General features: G+C 43.6%; 1 long non-coding RNA gene across 1 annotated transcript in view; it reads right to left on the bottom strand.

Annotated features, from left to right (window-relative positions):
• The window catches only part of LOC128854185 (uncharacterized), a 184,169-nt gene that overhangs the window by 89,353 nt on the left and 77,039 nt on the right, over window positions 1–17,777 (bottom strand). The window lies entirely within an intron of this gene.

Raw genomic sequence — 17,777 nt, 5'->3', positions numbered from 1 at the left:
GCAGAGATCAAACAGGGTACAAATGTCCATCGCCAGGGCTTGTTCCACCTGGGACTGCTGCCCTGCCGGCTGCATTAGTCCATTTTTCACATTCTCTCTGCAAATCCTCTACTAACCTCAAAGCAAATAATGTGCTGGAACAGATGTGGAAGACACTGCAGGTAGTGTACGAACACCCAAGTACAGAAATGTGCACTAAGTGGATAAATTAGGATGTGACAGAAAGGACTGTAACCGTTTTGTGAGAGGATGAGGGGGAAGAGGTATGAACTGGAGAGGGGCAGATTTAGACTGGACATAAGGAAGAATTTCTTCACCATGAGGGTGGCGAGACAGGTTGTCCAGAGCAGTGGTGGCTGCCCCATCCCTGGAGGGGTTCCAGGCCAGGTTGGATGGGCCTTGGAGCCCCTGATCCAGTGGGAGGTGTCCCTGCCCATGGCAGGGGGTGGAACTGGATGGGTTTTAAGGTCTTTCAACCCAAACTATTCTATGATTTTTGCTGTGACTTAGGAAAGAGCAGAATCTCTTGGAAATTAGGCATTAAAACACCTCAAAGATCCATTTGGGCACCAGTTGCATCCTGTGACATTTGAGCTCAGCCTCTGCGCGGTCCACAAACACTTCACAGAAAGAAATTGCTCTCAGCCTCACGGAATCACATATATGAGACTACAAACCAGAACTTGTATCCACCACAGAACACTGAGATGTTGAGAATGACATTTTATTCTATTGCCTTTCTAGCCTGGTATAGCTTTATAGGATCATTTATAAAATATTTTGATCATTTCAAACCTGTAAATGGTGAGGGCAAGAACAGTTTGAGAATTCTCAAGAAGACTCTTTAATTTTGTGTGTGTCCTCTAGAGAAGGCTCTAAGTGGCTAAAATTAGACCTGGCAAAAATTATAACTATTCATTAGCTCTCTGCATGGCAAAAATCAGCTCATTTAGAAATTTTAGTTAACCAATTCTTAATAGATAAGGTAGAGGGACTGCCTTTTGTCTTACATATATTTTTTATATACAATATATATGCACACACATTATATACAGTGTACCTGTATATCTAAAGACACACATACATGTCAGCTTGCTGTGTGTTCTGCACGGGTTCATTTAAGACCGTACAAATAGGCAAGGATTCTTGGGCCATTGCACACAACCGCCGCCACTGCCTACATCAGCACACAGAATTTGATCAAGTACATTGACTTATACTTAAAACCAGCTGCGGTATTGTTACCACTTACTCTTCTAGGAAGAAGGATGCAGAACGTTTTTTCCCGTCTAATGTTTAGGAACCACCTCCAAACCGACAGCCTGAATTTATTTGTAGCTCACGCTGGCCTTGCTTTTTTTCTTTGCCAGCTTTGTCTTTTACCCCAAGTAGCCTTCCTGATTTGCCCCCAGATGTGCACACAGAGATCGAGTGTATTCTCTCTCAAGATCCCTCTTGCAAAAGCACATAATCCATGTTGCTTTAGGTTTGTATCCTGAGTCAGCAGTTCAATTTGGAAAGACAAAGCACTCTGCCCGAGCTGACCGGAGCACTGCAGGAGGTTTGCACCGCAGACACCGATGCTGGCACGCTGCGCTGCACCACAAGAATTCTGCACAGGTATTACATCTGTTCACGGATTATGAAAATATGCATATCTTCCAAGACCAGCGTGCAAGTCTCACATCACCACTGGGTGCACACGCTCTGGTCACATGTGTCAAAGTGGAAGAGTGGACCACCATGTGCAGCTGTCCAGGTCAGAGAAGAAAGCTTTTGCCTGCTCTTCTCTCCTGGAAGGCCACCTCCCTCCAATCATAGGAGCCTTTTCAAAGATCGAGACCCACAGAATTTGGCTCAAGTAGTTGTATTTAGTCCATTTTCCACAGAACTTGGTTTAGAGATTGGTCATCCTTCCCACTGCCCATGACTGCTCTGCTTCATGTCAGGTCAGGGAGTGACGCTGGTAAAAAAGCTACTTATATCAGTCAAATTAAGTTGCATTTGGGACAGTCACACAGTAGAAACCTACGGGGGAACGTTAGGCTTTATTGAATTATTTTTCCCCGTGTCCACTCTGGCAAAATGTAGAAGTGGATGAAGTATACTACTAAAAGAAATCCAAGCAATTTCCCTGCAAGGCAGGATTTCCTGCACTCAACAAGCTCTAAGCTTATCACACTGAGTTTTAATTAACCAGGATGCTTCAGTCAGAAAAAAAGCTATCATGCCATTAAAAACCACGTTGATGTTCACTCCATGAATATTTCCCTTCTTATTTTGTATTCAATAGTAGCATATTAGACATGGAAACACGCACGCAATTCCCTCAAGCTTTCAAATTTCTTCAGGAAGTTAAGGCTGGGATGAGTCATAAGAAGGCAACTTGAACAAAACAGAGATGCTACGTTTGAAAAGGGAGAAGAGTTTAACATTTAAATTTCTTTTTCTTTTGAAGTGAAGAACTCGCAATAAGTCGGAATCAAGATTCTCCATTCAACTGCAGCTATATTTTGCCTTGCTGCACATCTAGATTGAAGTTACCCTGATCACTCTCCCATTTGTTCCTGACCACTCTCTGGTTCACAGAATCACAGAATCACAAGGTTGGAAAGGACCCATTGGATCATCGAGTCCAACCATTCCTAACACTCCCTAAACCATGTCCCTCAGCACTTCATCCACCCGTTCCTTAAACACCTCCAGGGAAGGCGACTCGACCCCCTCCCTGGGCAGCTGTTCCAGTGCCCAATGACTCTTACTGTGAAGAATTTTTTTCTGATATCCAACCTGAACCTCCCCTGACGGAGCTTGAGGCCATTCCCTCTTGTCCTGTCCCCTGTCACTTGGGAGAAGAGCCCAGCTCCCTCCTCTCCACAACCTCCTTTCAGGTAGTTGTAGAGAGCAATAAGGTCTCCCCTCAGCCTCCTCTTCTCCAGGCTAAACAACCCCAGCTCTCTCAGCCGCTCCTCGTAAGACTTGTTCTCCAGCCCCCTCACCAGCTTTGTTGCTCTTCTCTGGACACGCTCCAGAGCCTCAACATCCTTCTTGTGGTGAGGGGTCCAGAACTGAACACAGTATTCGAGGTGCAGCCTCACCAGTGCTGAGTACAGAGGGAGAATCACCTCCCTGGACCTGCTGGTGACCCCATTTCTGATACAAGCCAAGATGCCGTTGGCCGCCTTGGCCACCTGGGCACACTGCTGGCTCATATTCAGTCGGCTGTCAACCAGCATCCCCAGGTCCTTCTCTTCCGTGCAGCTCTCCAGCCATTCTTCCCCCAGTCTGTAGCGCTGCATAGGGTCGTTGTGCCCCAAGTGCAGTGGTTGACTCAAGAGCTCAAAGCTAGGCTCTGGCCACACCACCAAGTTTGACTAGCTTTTCTCTTAAAGACAGAAGTTGCTCAAGCTTTGCTTTTCTCCCCTCTTTCCAGGATATCCACCACCAGGACCTACAGGATAAAACATTTGCAGACACCCCTCCCCACTATTCTGCAACCTGAGCGAGGTCCGTCACGTCAATGAGCAACATTCTGCAGGTGTTCCAATCCCAAAAAGCCACTTGAGCCAACTTCCCCAGAGACCACAGGCTGTGATGATGCAGTGAGCCACGTGCCCTACAACCCAGGCAGGCAAAACCACTGTACGCACGTAAGCTCACTACGGACACACTGTAAAAGCACAAACCAAAAAAGCTCTGCCAGATTTGGCTTTAAGACAGGAAGGGTGAACTGTTCTCCTTCTTTCAAAGCCGAGATCCTGGAAAAATTTACACCTAAGTGTAAAGTCGCTATAGAGACAGACTGGTTCAGTATCTTAGTTGGAGATCTACTTACTTCTCAAGTGCACTTGGACTCTTCTAGTGGGGGAGAACAAAGGAAATAAACTTTACTAGGAACAGAGGATGTAATAGGGGGAAAACAATTTTGCTTCCTGGAAAAGAAAGCCTTTAAAGCCATACTGAAAGCACACGAATGTCATCACCAGCCTTCATACGCAATTCAGCCATTCTGCACTGATTTATTAATTTTCCATTAAACTCATTTCTACTAAAACCTATTATTCACTGCTAAGACCAAGCTACTACTCTACTACAGCAACATTAACCTCTATAAAATAATTAAAGGATGGATTATCAGCTGAGACCTTACGTGTCACCTCTCTGGAACCTCATGTATCTTTCAATGGCCTGGAATATAATGAGATGTTCAAATATAGGAAGTTGAGTTACTGCTTTTCTCAGTTGTGACATTTATTCAGCCAGGAAGATCTAAACTTCTCAACTGCTTTACTTATAATTTGCTTTTGACCCCGGGTAGTTGAAAGTAATGTTTAAGAAAGCTATTCCTTTGAAGCTCCTTTTTATATTAGCATTTAATTACCCTAACAAATTTCCAGATGTACAAATTATAATGGACTATAAATCAGCTCTTGCCCTTTGAACTGCAGTATCTCACAGGCAGGCATTTTTTGGCCTTCTTCACACTCAGCAAACATATCTATCTCTCAGCATTTGTTCTCGTTCCTTCTGGTGCCTACTTATTTTCCATTAACTGTTCTCAGGTCAGAAGCTTTTCCTGTTGCAACACTCAGCCTAACACCTGAACACTGGGGTCCAGTTTCAGTCCGCAGGTCTCTCGAGTAGCACCACAATACTATTTTTCTTACAAATATAGCAATTCACACGCATGTCAAAGAAAATGCAAGAAACGTATCAGAAAGTATCAGAAAGTATGTCATTTCCATGCATGGGGCATGATCATTGTTAATGGATCCATGGTTTTGGCCAAGCTACCTGCAAAGGCAGCAAAGAGAAGAACGGCTGCTCCTAGTCACCTGCAATCGTGTCAAGCACTCCCAGAAATGAAGACAGATACAATTAAAGTACATTATTAAAATGGAATGTTTTATGCAATAGCTAAGATGGTGAGATAGGCCAAAATATTTTTAAGTGAAATGAATTCTATTTAATGTTCTCTCATTACATCACGCCGGTCTTTCTCCATCACCACCACCATTTACAGCAGAGCTGTGCATCTCCTGTATTTTCGGAGCCTGTTTGTCTCCCTGCTGCCCTGGGAGTCTGCAAACACCATTTTCGCTCCTGCCTCCTCTGGGGACATCAGGCAGGATTTTTCTGAGGTTCAAGGCTCAAAGCCTTGGCTATAGGTCCTTCAGGTCCTGCCCCAGTGCAGTGATTGCTGCCCACCTGGTTATTGCCGCTGCCTTTCAGTGGTGCCAAACAAAGCACTGAGCTTTGCAGACAGGATGTGCTGCGTAACTGCAAACTCTTACGATCACTGACAAGGAGGATATTTTTCTCATGTGGAACATAGCGAAGAGATCTTTCAAGGTCAGTTCTGCATCAGTGGGGTGGGTCAGAAGAAATACTACGTAGCTGGAGCCCTTCCTGCAAAGGCACAGACTGGATTACAAGCAATTATCATAAAACCACTGCAGAGGCAGAACAAATGATCATAGCCTTTGGTTTTCTAAGATACATCGAAAGTCTGCATTAAGCTATAGTGCTTCTAAAATAAAGCACTTAGCACTGCCTTCACAAAATTATACACCTCATTTCGTAGAAGAAAATTCATGTCACAATGGATAAAAAAATACAGATAGGGAAATGATTTAAAGGGAACACCTTACTAATGACAAGAACATTTCTTTGATGAGTAGGGTTATAAAGGAGTGGTCTGAAGTAAAACTGCATCCTTCATGAAGCATCAAATATGCTGGAAAATAAACCAAATCTTCTATGCTGACTTACCCTATTAAAATGATGTTCCGGAAAATTGTCAATTGTATGCAAGGATGTGCACACGTGACCACACGGGCAGTTGTTCTTGTGCCCTTTAGAAAGGAACTGGGAGGTTTGTCCCTGCCTTGAGTGCCCTGGGGCCGCCTCATGGTACACAGAGGGCACAGCTCGAGCAGCGCCTGCAGAGAACCCAGACGGGGACACGGCCACGCCACCGTGCTCCGATGGAGCATTCTTTGTTAACAAGACTCCGCAGAACATTTGTTTTCATAGAAACTGTATTTCTTTTGCAGTCATTCATTTAAATGGCTTCCACTGCGCCTGTTTTATGCCTCTCTTCATTCCAGCAGAGACTAAATTAAGCTTTGAAATTTAGTGAGAAATCCCAGTGGCATAAAACTTCAATGCCATTTCCTGAATCCCAGGGAATTAAAGAACGAGGAAGAGCAAGAGAAGAAAAAAACCCACTCTGCTCTTTTATTGTTTTCTACAACTTGATCCTGAAATGACTGACTTTGAAAATAACTTTAGCGCCTAACTTTATGCATTATTCATATATACTAAAGCATGTAAATACAGTTTTCAAAGGTTAAAATAAGACTCCTTTCTTATACAGGTTACAACTATTTAATATTTTGACACAGAAAGATACAACATTAATATTAAAGAGCAGACAGAGGGGAAAAAAAGTGACCTAAAAGGAGCATGTGCTTTTCTCTTCAGCATGGAACATCTACACATTGCTGTGAAAGCCAGCAGACTACAGACGTGCATAAGGTTTTCCAAAAAGGAGGGAAGAATTAAGCATTTTAGTTTTGCATAAAATTGTGTAGCTGCCAGTTTGCCACGGACTAAGTGTGTAGTCTGTCAAAACGTCTCTTTGCAAGGATTTTCCTGGCACAGGAATAGTGTTGCGGGATGGAGTAGTTGTATTATTTTAGTTTTCAGGAATAATAATGACAATTTAGTCCAAATTAGAAGATAAATTAAGCATCTGTATTTGATTACTACCACGATAAATAGGATGCATCTGGAGCGTACCTGGTATACAGCAGGCTGCGTCCTCCTCTATTCCCAAGCCTGTGTACAACTGTACCACAGGAAAACCTGGAGATGCTGTGAAGTTTACACAGATACTTGTCTCATGGAGCGGATCAGCTGATGATTGGAGTAATTTTTCATTATTACTATTACTGGATCTTATTATAAAAGACTCGCATGTTTGGGGTTGTTATTTCCCTCCCCTCCTAGAAAACGCTTCTGGATTAGGCAGTCGCGCTCCAGTTCACCCCATGGCCCCAGCGTGGTGGGAGGAGGATGAGAGGGATGCTTCCTGGCCTGTGCAGCCGCTGGTACCCGTCTGGAGGGGATGGGCAGGGCTGGTGGGATGCCAGCCTGTCCACACCCGCACAAAGACTCGCACAAAGCCACAGGCTGCTGCCACCACACACGCATCTGCTTTCCAGGGGCATTGGGAGCGAAGCACTGCGACACCGGCGGGCATCCTGGCACCAGACTGATGGGCTTCTGCATGTCAAGCAACACAGCCAAGGGCAGAGTGCTTATTACTTGAAATGCTCTGTCTCACTGGATATAGTGTTGGAAATTGTGCTTCAGCAACAGTAGCTCGAGGCACAGGAACAACATTAGCATCCCCACTCTTTGCAGCACGCACAGTAATTGACAGAGCAGCAACATACATTATTTATTTGAAAGAGATTACGCTAGAAGCAGAGAGAGATGTGGCAAGCACAAACATTTCCTGCACTTATAAAGGACCTTCTCCAAAAAAGGAGGAATGGCCCTCTTTATTCACTTTAATGGCAGTTGGATCTCGCTGACTTCTCTGGTTTGTGAAGAGCGTTAAAAGCTAGGACCTGATTCTATCCGCTCCTGCTTGTGTAAATCAGAATAACTGCAGGAAAAGTCATCTGAGTAACCTGAATAAAGAGAGTGAGAGAAGAAGTCTCATCTTTCACCAGGCCCTCTCAAACAAGCCCATCAGTTAATCATCCTTTGGAGGCCATTGTGCTCCTGAGAGTAGAGAAAAGCGAGCAAGCAGTGTCTGCAGAGCACCAACCACCTCAGCCAAACCGTGGGAGACCTGCTGTCCTTTCTGGAGGCTGTACATAGTACTGCAAATTTTACATCAGGGAACAATAACTGCTATAGCGATACTTGCATCATATTTTGAATCCACCCAGGGCATTAAATGTATTATTGGTGAAAAATATATATGGCCTGTAGACAGACATTTCTTGTTTTATAGCACATTTGGTATTGAGAAGGTCAGCCTGGTATAAATTAGAAAAAAACTGTCTTTCCTACTTAGAATACTGAGAAAGTTACCTATAAAGGATGAAATTCACTTTCATACCAAATGACAGCACCGGCCTTTTCATTTTCCAGTCCTCAATTTCAATTTTGAATGTTTAAATTGAGCTGCATTAGGGTCAGAAGACCAATAAAGACTCATTTGCAAGACTTGAGTTTCTCCCATAACTTCAGGACTCTCAGTACAAGAAATCCTCTCCCACAGCACCTCAGCTGCAAGCAATGCTTCAACAGCAGCTCAAATTATTCATGTCTATTGCTTGATAGAGAAGGAGAAACACCAGCACAAGTGGAGTTTAGTCCACACAACACTTCAAATTTGCAAGCAAAACTTCTGAAAGAAAGGAGCAGGAGATGTACAAGGTAATTGTACGTTTCTTGTTTTATAGCACATTTGGTATTGAGAAGGTCAGCCTGGTATAAATTGGGAAAAAACTGTCTTTCCTACTTAGAATACTGAGAAAGTTACCTATAAAGGATGAAATTATTGTAAATATGAAATTACAAGGTAATTGTACATCTACTTTCCTTTACCAGCCTCAATATTTGAAGGAGGGAGATGCACAGGACTTGCCTTGCTACCTTACCTTTTCAGAGCAAGGTCTGTCTGCTGCTTTTACCTTGAAGTTGCAAGAATAAGCTTCCCCTGTGCTACAGGATTTGAGCTACACAGCACCGCTCACAGCATCCTCCTGTCCCCCTGAGCCCATTACAGCGCATCAGCACAAACATATGCAGTACTGGGTAGGTTTGCTGCATGGAATTCAACGATGATCCGGTCAGCCCACCTTAGCCAACACTGATTTACTCATCCCAGTGCCAGATCCCTCCCACGTTTCCTTTGAAGCTCCTTTTTATATTAGCATTTAATTACCCTAACAAATTTCCAGATGTACAAATTATAATGGACTATAAATCAGCTCTTGCCCTTTGAACTGCAGTATCTCACAGGAAGGCATTTTTTGGCCTTCTTCACACTCAGCAAACATATCTATCTCTCAGCATTTGTTCTCGTTCCTTCTGGTGCCTACTTATTTTCCATTAACTGTTCTCAGGTCAGAAGCTTTTCCTGTTGCAACACTCAGCCTAACACCTGAACACTGGGGTCCAGTTTCAGTCCGCGGGTCTCTCAAGTAGCACCACAATACTATTTTTCTTACAAATACAGCAATCACTTCAAATTTGCAAGTAAAACTTCTGAAAGAAAGGAGCAGGAGATGTACAAGGTAACTGTACATCTACTTTCCTTTAGCAGCCTCAATATTTGAGGGAGGGAGATGCACAGGACTTGCCTTGCTACCTTACCTTTTCAGAGCAAGGTCTGTCTGCTGCTTTTACCTTGAAGTTGCAAGAATAAGCTTCCCCTGTGCTGCAGGATTTGAGCCACACAGCACCGCTCACAGCACCCTCCTGTACCCCCGAGCCCATGACAGCGCATCAGCACAAACATATGCAGTACTGGGTAGGTTTGCTGCATGGAATTCTATGATGATCCGGTCAGCCCACCTTAGCCAACATCGATTTACTCATCCCAGTGCCAGCTCCCTTCCATGCAATCCCTCATAGTTAAACTGAGGGTCCCCGTAGTAACGAACACGGCAGAAAACACCATGGAGTGTTAGCAGTGTGACACGACCAAGAGGAGGTTGTTGCTATGAAGGTACTCACTTGTAATCGGCTCACTGAAAAGGGTTTACTGTGAGATTACATTAAAATTAAAATCAAGTGTGACTAATTTTCAAGTTCCAGTAGGAAATTTAATGCGTATTTTCTACCTATTTCATCTATAACCACTTTGTTCTCACCTGGCTGTCCCCAACACGTGCACAAGAAAAAAAAAGCAAAAAGCATGTGACAGAGACAGTAACAGCCCATTATCAAAACCTTCATGGTCTGCAAAGAATACATATAAAAGTGTGGGATGTGAGAGCCCGTGTTTTCTGCTATAGACAAGCCAGCCAGGAGAAAGAGAGAGGAGCAAAGCAATAATGATGGGCTGCACAACTTGCGGAGTCCCTAAAGACCCTGGCATGGATGTGAATGCAGCAATTCCCAATGGTAAACAGCTGCACAGTGAGGGGGAAAGTCATAAAAATTTCATAGAAATGAAAACAAATTTCATTCTCAAACGTGATTGTAACAAACGAACCAAAAGAAGAGAAAAATTAATCAGCCTAAGTCAGTCCACTTCATACCTTGCAATACCAGCTAAAAATTATTCTAAAGCCAAAATACCTCTGCGAATTTGGTGCTCTTTGGGCAACTTCAAAGATATAATTTCACCTGCCACTGTCATGATGAAACGTCCTTGTTGAAGGGCGAGTCAGGACTGAATTTTAAACATGCATTTACTTCTTCTAATGTTCATTCAACGAGGAGAGAGACAAGAAGTTCTGCTTCTGACAACTCTTTCCCAGCTGTGAACAGGATTAATCCTAATTGCCAGGGACAGAAATCCTGTTAGGCTCTCCAGTCCAGGAGTTTGATAGCACAGGATATTCCCCCAGGCTTCTAGGTTATTATCTAGTGCTTTGTTTAGTCTGTCTTTGAGTTTTGCGTTGACGCACATAACCAGTACCTAAGCATCTCTCAAGTTAATTACATCGCTAAGAAAGATCAATAAATTTCATGGACTCTTCAGTTCTCCAATTCAGGTCACTGATGGGAGGGGAAAATACCACATATCAGATGCTGAACAAGAACACCCTGCACCCTCTTCCTGCTCTGCTTATGGGAAAAGCCATGGTTCAAGTGTCCCAAATTAATAAAACAGGCTTGGAAAAAAACCCTGCAACCGCTAAAGCAGCATTCACAGGAGATTTGCTTTGGTTCCAAGTATATTACCTTTATCATTGCAGTTTATGGTGATAGTTTTTTAAGCGACTGAAGGCAAAGCAACATCCTTTCTGGGCCCATTTTCTTTCTCAGACTAATTGCATTCATGCACACCCAAACTGTCCTTTCATCTCGCATTTAAAGCGGCGGCAATAGGAGAAAGTCAAGAGGGTAAATAAATTGATATCTCTGATTTCTTCTGGGACAGAAAACAAAATCTTCTGCTCGCATTTCCAGCAGTGTTAAAATTAAGTTCTGAACTTTATTAAGGATGCAAGTTCACCACAAACCCTTAATCTCAATCTACATGTACAGTATGCAAAACAAAATTATTGTCACTGTATTTTCTGCATTATTTGATAAAGGACTGTTAACAAAGTTTTACTTGCTATTGCTGCAAATACATGGCCAGTCACAATAAGAAAAGAAGATGCAAACCATCCAGGAGTTCGAGTTTCACGAGAAAGATTCTTGGTTTATAGGACAACCATAACTCGGTATCACTGCACTTCTTTCAACTTTGAAAAACTAAAATATTTCATTTTTCACACCCTGCGAGATTTATGTCAAGTGTAAATATAGCCAAGTTGGCAATTGCTAAAGCATTAGCATATATGCAAAATACCTTTTAATCAGAACCATGCAGAGTAGAACTTCCAAAATAAATTGTTTCCACAGCATCTTATGATATTGCTATTTGTACTCAACTAACTTCCAAAAATAAAAACAGGCCTGCATCAACAGTGTTGGGAAATAAAACTTACACAGTATTGAAACATAACATTTGGGTCAATCCAGCCAATTTTATCTGAGCTGGGAGCACAATAAAACTTGAACAACAAAAAAAAAAGCAGAATGAAAAATGAGAATGGCTTTTATTTAACTAATCTAAGAATTAATTAAAATAAAGATTTGCTCTCAGTTGTGAGCATCAACTGACGAACACAACATTATTCTAATAATGGGCGACTACATTATTTTTCTGCTAGAATGCAATATTGATTGGAAATCCTTGGGATGGAACAAATTGAATATTTGAGCAAATTTAACAACTGTTTACTTACAAATGCAGACACTTATCATTTAATTTGAAATGAGTTTATAGGCAAATTCTAGATACTGGCAAAGAGGACCCAGAGCAACCACAGATCCAAGCGGTTAGACTCAAGATTAGTTGATCCTGGGCAGTTTTTTTACCGTGCAAAGGTGTGGCTTGTTCTAGCATTTCCCCAAACGCACCATTGGAGCCCGTGCTCTACTGGATGGTGGTTTAGGCGATTATTCATCCCTGCAGAGTCAGGTGGGCTGAAAAGCGAGGCTGACACTCTGAGTTTGGCATCACCTGCTCAGGGTACCCAACCCCACCATGTGTCTTGCCGAGATCCCCTTAGGGGCTTGTCCCGAGGCTCCTTCTCCTCTACAGTGCCCAGGCAGGAGAACAGAGAGACCAGAGCAGCTCAGGACTCTGCTGTTCGCTCGCAACGCTGCCTCTCGTATCATGTATCTAATGAGAGATTCAAAAACAACTCGCTACACACACATGCTGGTCCACCGAGAACCGTGGTGACCCTGAGCTGATAATCAAACGTGGAGAAATAACGACAGTATCGGAGATTAGTGGCTGTTAAATTCACTGCACCTTGGACTGAAATATCTGGATTCCACAGCTACAATGTAATTGGTGCCGAATTCTGAGGGCTAGAGGCTTTCGATTATCCTAATTCAATAAAACACTTTTCAACCAGCTCGCTGAAAAACAAATGAAATAACATAACACTGAGCAAGAGAAAAAAAAAAAAAATCTGCTTTCTTCAGGAAACATTTCAATCCTGACCCTGGAGAAGTGTCCTTTGCCACAACAGCACAATTTGGTCTACATGTCTGTTTTGATCAGTATTACTAACAGCACAGAACAGCCTTCCTGCTCCCACTGGGGCCACCTCCAGGTCTTAAAACAGTCAGTGCACATATTTAAATTAGAAACAATAGCATACACACATGCTATAAATAATTTTCAATGTGTCAGCAACATGCAGAAAGCTCAAAAGGCAGCTAATGCTTCCGGTAGTGTCCATGTTCCTGCTTTCTTAGGTTTTACTTTCTGTATTATTTATACTGATTTAAAATTTACTGATATTACCGAGCCTGATTGCAGACTTTTAAATTAAACAACTACCCGCAAGGTAAAAGGGGATGGAAATTAATAGGGTAATACTACAAAAATACCAAATCAGCTTATTCTACGTGAGCTTACAGAAAATCCTGTTTTATTTCAAATGCACCACAAAGACCGCAAGACTGGCTTCTTTTTGACCCAAAGTAGACAGAAGAGTTCCTCCTGATTTCAACCTAGCTGTTAAAAGTAGCCACCCTGCAGCTGGAGCCACGCTCCAAACCGCAGTCCTGTTGTGAGAGGACAACCCCTATGCCTGCAGCTGCCCCTGATGCTGTAAGGGGTGGTGGGACAGGCATGGAGCACCAGCAGTGGTCGCTGCCTTCTGGCTCCCTCTGCCCCATCAGGTCTCAGTTGGTAGAAGATAACTTGGCAAAAGAGAAAATTTTGAGGAAAAACACTGAGAAGAGACAGCGAAAGGGTGTCACCACATTCACTTCCAACTCATGGAAGAGAAACCATCAACGTGGTCACATCCACAGAGCTCAAATTCCCTTTGGTACCTGCCATAGCAAGGTTTGCAAACAGCAGCTCTGTTGTACTGCTGAGTTTTTGGTCTCATAAGAAGTCAAGAAAAGAAGAGCAAGCAGGTTTTTAGTACTAATTTGTAACAACGCAGGCTTTAAACCCCCAATTTATTTCTGTCGTTGCCAACATTTAGCTTAATCTGTTGCTCTGTCTCTTTCTTAGTGCTAAGAATCCCAGAAGGATAAGGAACTGATATACATAAAGAATTGCATTTCAATTAATGTAGGCTCTTGCTAATTTTTCCAATACATAACTAAAACATTTTTAACTCACTATTTCCTCATTGCTGAGCCTCTAGAGAAAATGCTTCTACGTATTTATCTTTCCTGCAAGTTGGTATTTATCACCCATCGTGCCTGTGTGAATGCCATGAAGGTTTGCAAGCAAAGCCCTCAATCTTCCACCTTCCCAGAAGTAAATATTTCAATGAAAATGAGAAGCAATTTAAATATTAGCATGAGATTTCCAAACAGATTTAAAGAATGCCCCAGCTGCACAGCGCCTTGTTCTTGTTCGGTTCATCATTTTCAAGGAGAACATACACGCTTCACCAAGCAAATACATTTCATGTTCTTTCACCACAACACTATTAACAGGACTAACATCAAAACACACGTGAAAAGCACCGATTTTCCTGTGGAAGCGACATCTGTGACATGGTATAGCAGAGCCATTGTGTTCATTCTTACATAAAGACAAGCTGAGCTGATAACGCCAGAGCAGCACCCAAGAAGGGGTCACCAGGAACCCAGCTCTGAGGAACTCCTCTGCTTTCCCAAAGCCGGCACCTCTGAGCTCATCAACACGAGCAACGACCAGTGTCCCACCAACCCAGCAGCTACAGGCAACAGCTAAGAAATCACCCAATATGACACACACAGTGACAGTTGTCCCCCAAGACAGTAGAATTTTTAAGTACTGATCATTTTTTGTCAAAGTCATGGAAAGCTTTGTTACGCTGCCCTAGTACCTCTGAGCCTTTGCTCAGGCTGAAAGCTTTCCTAGAGAGGAGCACCAAAGAAATGAGAATATTTTACTTATGGAGCCAAGCAGAGACCCAACAAACCCGCAGGAGGCAGCAGTCCTTCAGTTCTTTGGCTTTTCCAGCTTTGTCAGGGGTTTCCTTCAGCAAAGCACTCACTCTGTCTCAGTCAGGGCAAGCAGAGCCTCAGGGCACAACAAAAACATTGCTGCAAGCCCCTGCCCACAGTGGTCCAGCTGCCACGGCCACATTCCCACATCCCAGCAAAGCCCACCAACAGCAGCCAAACAACTCACTCCCCGGGCACAGGAGCCAGAGCTCTGAGCAGTGCCGCTATCCTCTCCTCCCACCCCATCAGCACTGCTGCCCTTAGCACCAGGTAGAAGTCAGCAACTTGTTCACCAGCAGACCTGCCCTCTCTGTGAGGACCACTGGCCCCTCATCAGCCCCAAAAGTCCTATCACCTGGTGTGCCAGAAGACAGGTGAAACGTTTCTAAAGTGAGTAGATCAGTTAATCCTGACGAGGAAGAAAAGGGAAACTACCCCCTCCTTGTGATGACTGTTTAAAGGCAGGAGTGGGAACTCTTTAGTGTGGTGTTACTACGAGTAACTCTTGCCGATGCTGTGCTTTGTTAAGGCTGCATAGCCCTTTTGGAAGGACTTGACACAAAGCTTGGTACTTGTCCCAAGGACCACAGACTCCAGGGCTGAAGGTAGACCCGTGGCTACAGCAAGCTCTGCCGGAAAAGAAAAGTAACCCAGCCTGTTAGCATTCCAGCAGAAAACCTAACCTCAGTAATGTCAGCGCAGGGGTCGTTCCATGGTCTCTTGTGATGGTTGTAGCTCAAGCTCTTCTCTTGCTCCCTTTTGTTTTCTCAGTCTGCCTTCAGAGCTGTGATGTGTCGTACGCCATGGGACATGTGCTGACGCTCAAGGGATGGGGCACATCTGGGTGCTGGCAGGGAAGGCACCCAACAGGGCACTGGCTGTGGTGGCAAGCCAAAGCCATGCGGATCTGCAGCGGGAGAGAGGGAGGAACGGCTCCGTGCTGCTGTGGGAGCTCACGTGCAGTGACCATCACCATGACCATGCTGACCTGTAACAGAACCCAAAGTACAACTTTCAGCTTCAGCCTGGTTTTAACATCAGCATAACCAAAGCAGAGCCCCAGCCTCAGGGAAGAAAACATATTGATTTAGTTAATAAGGTCAAGCAGATATTTCTCATATCACCTCATTTTCATTAAAAACAGACATCTGATTTTTTTTGTCACTGAACAATGTTTTCTTTCCAAGAAGTCAGTCTAGAAATAACTGCACTGCTATCTGACAAGCTTAAAGATAATGGATCGTTCAGTCTCTTCCCGGCATTGGTACCTGCTTTGCATTTCTCCTTTGTGCTACTAATTCATTAATCCCCTATATCTGCACTCCATTCAGTTTTCTTCCCTGCTGTTTTCCGCATAAAGTAGTGCTTTGTATCTTCAGAGTGTCTGTTTATTGACTAAAATAAACAAGACTCTACAAAATAAAGACTGTACTTGTCCTCTTCAGCTTCAAAAATAATCATGTTTCTTTTTATCTTGAAACCGTAATCCATCACCTAGTTGAGAAAGCCGCTTTAAAGAAATTGTGTTTTTCCTTTGTGAAATCTTTAGTTTTATACCCCTTAATTCTGATGTCAGTGTAGAATGATGATTCTCCATATCAGTAAGCAGTTGCAGAATAATTTGGTTTTTTCTTTTGGTAAGAACTGGGACCGAAGCCTGTGCTGTGGGGGAGGGCTGTGCCACCACAATCTGCTGCTACAGGTGGCTACGAGGAGGGGCTGTATCTCCTAATGCCGGCGGGGAGAGGGGACGTTTTCTCTCCTGATAAAAACCTCCTTCACTGTCCCAATAAATATCAACACTGAAGCCCACAAACTGTTCACAGCATATGAGTTACACACATCTGTAAACATTTACAGGATGCTTGTCATTACCAAAATGCCAATTATTCCTTCTCTGTACAGTGCTTAGACTTGGTGTAATTCTGCCAGGAGCCATTCTGTCAACACCTGAATTAAATAGCTTCTAACAAAAGCCATAAATGGTTTTTTAGAAGTCATGAGCATGTCTCCAGTAATCGATAAAACGAGGTTGTTGTAACCATTGAAAGACTCCTAACACAGAAGATGGTCAGGCTGGATTCCCTACGCGTCAGGCACGTGGACTTTGAGCATCCTGCGTTCTGCAAATAGACTTTGGGAAGAAGCCAGAAAGGTTACAAAGGGATGACTCTATTAGTCCAAAGGTAACACAAAGGTGCTGTATACTCCACATTCACCGACTTATGTGAAAGGGTGCAGCGAAAGATCATTAAAGGGTAAGCGGAGCATTTGGAAACACATTTGAAGAATACTCTGGAGAAAAAAATTCTCCAGCTCAGAAGCTACATGGAGATATTAATGGAACTAAACATAACCTAACAGCCATTAAAAGGCAACACCAAAGAAGCAACACAACCTCAACTTCCTGGGACCAAAAATTCAGTTTCCCCTGAATTTAACTTTAAACTAAAAGCCCACCTTTATCTCCCCTTCCGCTTCTACAGGGTTTTTGTTCCCCAGATTCTGCATCTGGAAATTTTAAACTTTACTTGCTTTTCACCTTACATCCTACCTCAGTTTTCACAAAGAATCCTAACAACTACTTCTGCAAAGGAACAGTTTGATTCAGAAGTTGAAAGAATAAAGATCCTGGACTGGAGTCTCACCCCGCGAGTCCGTGGATGAGAGGGACAAAGCCTTCCTCAGGCTGCTGTGCTTTTAAAGGATATCACACAGGCTGGGATCGCTGGGGTCACGAGCTCGTATTCCCCCTCCCCAGCTTGTGAACAATTGCTTGGCAGCAAGATGCTGTGGGATGAGACCAGGAATGACTAGAGGTCCTCGGATTCTGCCAAGCAGGAGAAATGTGCCAGAGAGCTCAGCACAGCACGGCTGGGATTTGCCAGAGTATGACAGGGGTTTAGAAAGCCGGCTCCTTAACGTCAAAATCAATGAAATACGGGCAGCCTTTTCACCTACAAAATGAGGTTTTACAAACAGTTCCAGCCGCTCCGTGGACACTCCCCGCGGACGCCCTGGGTCTGTGGGTGCCATCACTGCCCTCTTCCCAG

Source organism: Cuculus canorus, chromosome 20, assembly GCF_017976375.1.
Source record: "Cuculus canorus isolate bCucCan1 chromosome 20, bCucCan1.pri, whole genome shotgun sequence".
Taxonomy (NCBI): domain Eukaryota; kingdom Metazoa; phylum Chordata; class Aves; order Cuculiformes; family Cuculidae; genus Cuculus; species Cuculus canorus.
This window is presented reverse-complemented; position numbering and strand designations above follow the sequence as displayed.